General features: G+C 46.1%; 1 non-coding gene across 1 annotated transcript; it reads right to left on the minus strand.

The window, feature by feature from the left end:
* Nucleotides 1-6,667: 6,667 nt before the first annotated feature.
* On the minus strand, nucleotides 6,668-6,769 carry LOC126487386 (U6 spliceosomal RNA). Its single transcript, XR_007588356.1, has one exon. It is a non-coding gene; the product is annotated as a U6 spliceosomal RNA (small nuclear RNA).
* Between the last annotated feature and the right edge of the window lie 1,626 nt (nucleotides 6,770-8,395).

Below are 8,395 nucleotides of genomic sequence, written 5' to 3' on the forward strand. Positions count from 1 at the left end.
ATGACAGATCTATTTTTAGTATTTTGGGACATGTGTTTTTGCTTCATTAGCTTTCCTGGTGTTGCTGGAGTTAGCTCCTAGAGTGGGTTGAATAGAGGCCCCCAAAAGATGTGCCTGAGTCTTAACCCCTGATGCATATGATGATCAGAACAGCCAAATGCAGGGAAGGGGAAGGGAAAAGGTGAAGGGAGGGCTCCATTCTGAGCTTCTGAAGAGGGTGTGGCCCTTTGGACCCTCGGACTGCAGGCTCCGGCCCCTGAGATTATGATAGAACTCACTTAAAGCCCCAGGGCATTTCTGTCATTGTTGTTGTTTTGTTTTGTTTTGTTTTGTTTCTTAAATTGCATCAACCCTGGGCCACTATTGCTACCAGTTTGTGACAACCCCCTCAGATGGCAAATTATACCAGGATCAGGGCAGGAGGAAGACATATAGGTGTGCGTCCAGTCCCTAGACCAGTGTTCCGGTGAGTACTCGAGACACAGTTAGCTCAAAGATTCTGAGAAGGACAGCTACTGTCACCCATAAGAAACACATAACAAAGAGGATGCCAAATTTGGTTTTTTGTTTCCCCCTTAGACCAGAAAGCACATTTAAAGAAAAGCTGTGGTTGTTGGGGGTAGACACCCCAACACAGCCACCACCATCACCCTTTTGAAGTGCTCACCTTCACCTGGTTGGAGGTAGGGTTCTAAGAAGGAAAATCGAGGAGTTAGTATCAGACCAGACTGAGAAAAGTAATGGGCTTCCCACAATGCATTTCTGCTGGAGGCTTATGGAAGGCCTTGTTTCTAGGCCTGGAGCCTGGGCTCTGTAGATTCTTCAGCTTCTGGATCCTGGCTTCCTGGTTTGCACTGAGGCCTCAGCCCCATGTGTCTGGTTGGCCTGGGAATATCTGTTAACCCAACAGGATCCCTTCCCAGCTAGAGGGAGGAAATAGGCGGTAAGAGGCCTCCACCTGCTTTCCTGGGAGGAGGCAGCCAGTGAGAGGAGAATGCCTCTGAACTGGGAAAGCCAGAGATGCCCCTCCCCTCCCCTCTCCTCTCTGTGAGGAGGATATGCCCGAGCCCCCATGCTGCCACAGGCAGGCCCACAGGACGGAAGGCCCCTCTGAAGTGGTGCAGGCCCCAGAAGTAATCAGTGTTGACTTTGGGGAAGTGGGAGCTGTTGGGTGTTTTACTGGTGTTAATGTGACACAGGCAGGGTCGACAGCTTGCCACGTGACTGTGGAATATCACACGGGAAGGAGGACTGCCTCTCTCCCTCCATTCAGTACGTAGGGTTTCATTAGATCAGCGCGGAAGACAGAACTGAATTAGTGGCCTCTTGACCCTGTGCCTAGAATTTTCCTCTAAGAGTGTCAAGGACGACACCCTGCCCCCTTAACCCTGTCTCCTAGATTCTGATTCCTCGGAATCCATGTACCATTTCTCTGACCACTTCCCTGCCCCACCTGAGATCTGAGTTCCAGAAGTTTCCTCAGAGAGGAAGGGTCACGGGTCCTAGCCAGCTTGAATCTCTCTGGCTCAACCATAAGGAGCTTGGTGCTGGTTGGAGACAGGTGGGAGTGGGGAGCAGCAGGAGCCTGTGAGTCAGCCAGCCCCTGGGGCTCAGGCTTCTCAGTTCTAGGCCTGTGGTATGTAGTTGTGGAAACTCTGCTTGCCATTGAGTTCTCAGCCCTTCTTCCTCTTGTTAGGACAGTCCTACCTCAGCCCCTTGCTTACCACCACCTGGTGCCAATGCCCTCTAACTGTACCCTCCCTGTATTAGTTATGGTTTCGACTGCTGTGAAGACACACCATGACCATGGCAACTCTTATAAAGGAAAACATTTTATTGGGGTTGGTTTACCTTTTCAGAGGTTTAATGCATTACCATCTTGTTGGGACATGGTGGAGTGCAGGCAGACACTGCTGGAAAAGTTTCTGAGAATCCTACATTTTGTAAGCAACAGGAAGTGGTCTGAGACACTGGGTATGACTTGAGCATATATGGGACTTGAAAGCCCGCCTCCATAGTGACACAATTTCTCTAACAAAGTCAAACCCACTCCAACAAAGCCACACCTCCTAATAATGCCACCCCCTTTGGGGACCATTTTCTTTCAAACCATCTATGCTCTCTTCCGGGCTCACCAGGTACAAAGGCTTTTCCATAAGCCATGTGACAACATCTCTCTCCTGATTGCCTCCTCCTTCACCTCCTCTCTGGATATAAGGAAGGACCATGTGTAGCCTCTTTTGGAACCCAAATTTCACTCTGCATAGGTAAGACATGAGTATGGGCTTACATGGAATCGGACTGAAGTGTCTGCAACACATAATCCCAACTTGAACATCTGCCCTTAATTTTCTAGACTCCAAACACTACTCCCCATGACAGGGTTCTAGGCCCCAGTCCTAATAGGCCTTAGCGCAGTCTATGTCTCCACGCCTCCAATGGTACTGGGAATAAGATGGAGCTTTATAGACACTGTGTGTGTGTGTGTGTGTGTGTGTGTGTGTGTGTGTGTGCGGTATATGCATGTGAGTGCATGGCTACATGTGCTCACACACACATGTCAAAGCCAGGCAAGATGTTGGATATCTTCCTCCATCTCTTTCTGCCTGTCTGAGGCGGAGCTGGGCTGACAAGCTCTCGGGATCCTCCCAATGCTGGTATTCAAGGGCTCACAGCCATGCTTGACTTTATACATGGGCACTGAGGATTCTAACCCAAGTTCTCATGTTCTCAGACCAGGCGTTTTTAACGCCCCCCCCCAAGCCAGCCCCCAGCTCCTATAGACACTGTTTCATTTAATGTTTATATCAACCCCGCCAAAAGCAACTGCAAGGGGTCCCCATATGACAGGCAGGAAGTGGAGGTTCAGCCTGAGGTAGCAGGAAGCAACTGGACCACATACGGGTTGCCCAGTTCAGTCTGAGCCCCAGTTCAGTCAGTCTCTCTCTGAATCAGGCTGATTCGACACATGACCCCATCAACTACTTCTTCATCACCCCTTGAAGTGCTCAGGTGCTAGGTATGGTGACACTGTGCCCCACACCTCAACAAACTAGGGAACTTAAACCCTCTATAGGGCTGGAGAGGTGGCTCAGTGGTTAAGAGCACTGGTTATTCTTTTAAAGGACCTGGGTTCAATTCCAAGCATCCACATGGCAGCTGACAACTGTCTGTAACTCCACGATAGGACACCCTCACACAGACATATATGCAGGCAAAACACCAATGCACATAAGATAAAAAAAAGAAATAAAAAGACCCTTTATATGCTTTTTAGTGGAAAGATTCGGGAACTGGTATAAGGAAGCCATGTACCCATCACCCAGCTTCCAAACACCGTCAACATTTTGCCAGTCTTGTTTCTTCTGTTCTCTCCCACGCACTTCTTTTTTCCTGAAGATTTTAAAGCAAATCTCAGCCATCATTTCACTCCACCTGTAAATCCTTCACGGTGCATCTCTGACAGATGAGGGCTTCTCTCCCTTGAACCTAATTACAATGCCATTACCACCTAGCAAAATGAGCACCAGCTTCCGAAGGTTATGAAACAAACTCTCAGAGCATCTTTAGATTTCCTCCATTGTCTCAACGGCGGCTTCTGACAGTTGGCTTGTTCAAATCAAGATCTAAACAGGCTTGTCCGTTGCACTTGGGTGGCATCTCCCGAATCTCTAACAATCTCCCACTCCGCTTCCTTCCACCCCCACCACCTGCTACAAGCTCCAGGGTATAGATGTCCCTTGGGATGGACCACATTTCAACTTCAATGTTCTTTGTTTTTATTAATTTTTTTGTGGAAATCTGTCTGTATGTGGATATTCATAGGTATGTTTAATCTCAAGTGTGTTATGTGCTTGCGTGCGTGTGCTTGTGTGTGCACACAAGCATGTGTGTGTGTGTAAGTTGTCTTCAGATGTCTTTCTCAGTTACTCTCCACCTTGTTATTGTTTAATATTTTATTTTTTTTATTTTTTGTGCTTTGATTGATTCAAGGTCTCTCAGTGAACCCTTGGTTGTTCTGAAGCTTGCTATATAGACTTGGCTGTCCTCCAACTCTTCTCACTCAGCCTCCCGAGTGCTGGAATTAATGGTGTGCACTACCACATCCATTTTATTTTTAAATTATTTGTGTATGTGTGTGGGAGCGTGCGCATGAGTGCAGGAACCTGTGGCAACAAAAAGCATGCATCGGGTCCTCTGAACTTGAAATACAGGCAGTTTTTAACACACCTGACGTAGCACTGGGATTGGAACTCAGAAAAGAGCTGAAAATGAGCCAGGTGGTGGCACAAGCCTTTAATCCCAGCACTAGGGGAGGCAGAGGCAGGCTGATCTCTGAGTTCAAGGCCAGCCCGGTCTACAGAGTGAGTTCCAGGACAGCCAGGGCTACACAGAGAAACCAAGAAAAGAACAGAAAGTGATCTTACCCACTGGGCCATAATTCCAACCCTTCACCACCTCTGTTTATGTGTTTATCTTTTGAGCCAGCCTCTCACAGTATCTAGAACTTGCTTATTCAGCTAGACTGGCTGACTAAGGAGCTAAAAGGATAGATGGACTGGCTGGCTTACTGGGGCTGTTAGGACCAGGTTCTGATTAGGAATAGTTCTGATAACAATCCCACAGCCTCCTTTCTGTGTGTTGAAGCATCCAGGACTTTCTAACCAAGGCCTGCATGGACAAACATGAATTCTCTGCCAGGGATTCTCCATTTCCACTCTGCCTGGTCACCAAGCAGCTGAGTCTTACGTAGAGGTCTTTTTATTGGTGTCCCCTCCCTAGAGTTACCCACTGGGCCAGGCTAACTGAAGAAAGCTCCTCACCTGATCCACAGCTTTCCCAGAATCCACAGGGTGTCTTAAAATGTCTATTCTCCTTGATCATTTCCCTGGAGCTAAGGGCTTCTCTCTCTCTCTCTTCCCCACCTCACCCCCACTTCCATCCAGACAGTAGGCATTGGGAGGAAAAGACTGTCTGTCTGCCGTTTCCAAAGCCTAAAAGAGTCAAGTATTTCTTAACTAATAGAACAAATAAAAGAGAGAGTGCTCACGAAGGAGCTATACCTCCCAAAGAGTTCGCAGTATGACCCAGGAGGTAGGAAAACAGAACACAAGATCTTTCCAACTGTCAATTAATCGATATCGGTTAATCACCGACTGGTGACCTCCTCACTTCAGCGCCTGGAGCGGGATGTCTCGGCTGTTAAGGCTGTAGTTTAAGGATTAATTGATGCACAATCTCTCTGTGATCCAGAGCCCAGCTGGGATCTGCGCTGGGGAAAGATTGACAGACTTCCTAGAGGAAGGGTCCTGAGCTGAGCCCTGTTATAGCCCCCACCTTTCCCCAGGGTCCTCGGGCTACAGGGCATTAAATCTCTGTGGGAGGTAAGGAAGCTGCCACTCTGCCGTTAGCCCAGATCTAGGGTAGCAAGAGGACAGAACTGGGCCTACAGCCCAAAGATGCTTCCTCCCCATTCTGCTGAGGAAGCAAGCATTCTGCTGAGGAAGAAGAAAGGTGTGTGTAGGGGGGTTCGGGACAGGACGGTTCATCACGTGGACAAAGCTCCCGGTCCCAGCCCCCCTCTGGTGGCTCAAGGTGGCCTCCTCCCTTTGGTGTGAGCCTCAGGAAGCTTCACACACTGTTTCTCAGGCCTCCCTACTTTATGGCTTTCGTTATTCTTAATTTAGACAAAAGACTTTGCTTAGCCCTTTATGGTCTCATTCAAATGGGCTTTCATCTTTTCACTAGAACTGTCTGTTTTTACTGTTTTGATCTCCACTGTTTTATTAAGTAATCCTTTAGCTTTTAAGAAAATTTGGGGTTTATTCTTATTTATTTTACTGGTTTGGGTTGGTCTTTTTTTTTCTTTCCTTTTTCGCTTTTGCTTTTGCTTTTAAATGCAGAGACAGCAGTATTACAGAGAGGGAGGCCAGCAGGGTCCCCTAGACTGCTGAGGCATGGCCTAGAGGCCTGGAAAACAAGGACAATGAGTGTGGGCCCCAGACAGTCCTACTTGACTGATATTTCCATTAAAAATTACTCATTTCAGCCATATGGAGACTCAGAGCAAACGGCTGTCACAGAGAAGATAAGATTAGCCCTCACAGCCCAGAGGACTTACCAGAACAGGGACTTTTAACTTATTTAACTTATTTGTGCGAAGGTTAGTGACATCTTGGTAAAACTGCTTTGACATGTGGCTACCTGATATGGCCTCTGTGTTCTAAAAGCAGCCATTACACCTTCTGCTGGATCTCTCTGCCCAGCCACCCCACCCCAAGTTAGAAGCAGGAATCCACAGTAAGAGACATTCTAGACGGCAAGTCACCAGCCCACGACATTTTGACACAGCCCCTTCTGACGTGGACTGTTCTCAAACTGGAGGATGGAGCCGTCCCTCCTGTTGCGTGGAGCTTGCTTTCTTCAGACACACGAGCAACCTCTAAAAGCATAGTGGCCCCTGTGTTTTTGAAATTTATGTAAATGGTTTCCTGCTATCTGCTCCACTCTGTCTCTGACATTTTCTGCCTCTGGGTTGCTTGAGAGAGCGTCCCTATTGCTGGAGGAAGATGAAGTCAATTGCTCACCGCTATTGTCTGCCCTGTGGTACTCCATCAAGCACAAGAGCCGGGTTTTGTTTCCTTTGTTTGGTGGTTTGCTTTTGCTTGAAAATATGGAGTGTGTCACAGACTTGTGTCACCCTTGCACAGGGACAACACTAATCTTCTCTGTATCGTTCCAGTTTTTCCCACACGGGCCGCAGAAGCCGGCACTTGTTTTATATTTTGAGGACAAGAGTTCATGTAACTCGTGTTAGTCTGAAACTCCACAGGTGGCTGATGGTGGCCTTGAACTTCTGGTTCTACTGCCTCCACCTCAAAAGAGTTGGGATTACACTCACGTGCCCCCACTCTAAGGGCTGGCTTGGAGCAAGACAGCAAGAGTGTTCTACTACGTGAGCCACACAACCGCCATGTTCTACCCCCACGTTCCCGAAGGAGGACACAGGCCGGCTCAGATCCTCGTTAGCGCTTCACAGGACTCCAGTTTTCTAAATTTTGTACAATCCAAAGGGTTAAAAACTCAACCATCTTGTTCTAATTGTATCAAAGAGATGGAGCAAGTTTTTGTGTAATTGTTATTTGTTCAAATATCTGCATTTGTGAATGGGCTTTTAAAATCTTTCTTCCCCCAATGAATTCTTGTGAATTTTTGATTTGCCGATTTTAAAAATAAATGCTAGATTTTAATTTTTGTCAGTCTTAGAGTTTGAAAAAAAAATCTACCCCTACTCCATCACCCCTTGCTAACTGTGTATACAGTAGGTTTTTTTGTTTGTTTGTTTGTCTGTCTGTCTGTCTGTTTTTGAGACAGGGCCTCACTATGTAGCCCTGGCTGTCCTGGAATTTACTATATAGACTAGTCTGGCCTTAAGTTCACAGAGATTTACCTGCCTCTGCCTCCAGAATGCTGGGATTAAAGGTGTGTGCCATCATGCCCCACTAATGCTTTTTGTTTGTTTTGCTTCGGTTTGTTCATTTTTTTTAAAATATTTATTTATTATGTATACAATAGTCTATCTGTATGTATGTCTGCAGGTCAGAAGAGGGCACCAGACCTCATTACAGATGGTTGTGAGCCACCATGTGGTTGCTGGGAATTGAACTCAGAACCTCTGGAAGAGCAGGCAATGCTCTTAACCACTGAGCCATCTCTCCAGCCCTGGTTTGTTCATTTTTTAAATCTCTTTAAACAGCAATCTATAATGTTGAAGTGATCAAATCCATTTATTTTGTACCTTGAATTTCATGGTTTTTTTTAAAATCTTTTCAGAGAAACACTCGCTCTGAGGTCCAGAGTCCTTTTCAATTTTCCCATATTTGTATTTATAATTTTTCTCTTCACATTTGAGTCTTTATCCATTTGGATATTTTTAAAAATAGAATATGAACCTAATTTAACTTATTTCCAAAGAAGTGGGCCATTTTTTTTTTTTTTGAAACTCTTCACTAAGTAGCACACCCTTCCCCCAGCTTGGACCGCATCCCCTGTCATCTGCGGAGTTCTTTCATGGCCTTGTTTATTTAGCCTTGTTTCTGTTTATTAGATGTGTTTATTTATGTACGTCTACATCTGCTTCCGGTCTCCTACTCTGTCCCTTCAGTTTGCCTATCCAGTCCTCTAACAATAATACACTGCTTTTATTATTTTGACTTTGCAATCATCTTGAAGAGCCACAGCCCCAGTGTTGTTTCTTTGTTCTTTGGAAATTGGATTAGCTATTTGTGGCTCTCCATTCTCCTATGTAGATTTTATAATCAATTTAATTCCCTAAAATTCCTGCTGGAATTTAATTGAATGTAGAAATTAATTTCGGGTTAATAGATATCTTTCC

This window comes from Alexandromys fortis, unplaced genomic scaffold (genome assembly GCF_014885135.2).
Source record: "Alexandromys fortis isolate MF-2015 unplaced genomic scaffold, M_Fortis_MF-2015_v1.1 scaffold_190, whole genome shotgun sequence".
NCBI classification, from domain to species: domain Eukaryota; kingdom Metazoa; phylum Chordata; class Mammalia; order Rodentia; family Cricetidae; genus Alexandromys; species Alexandromys fortis.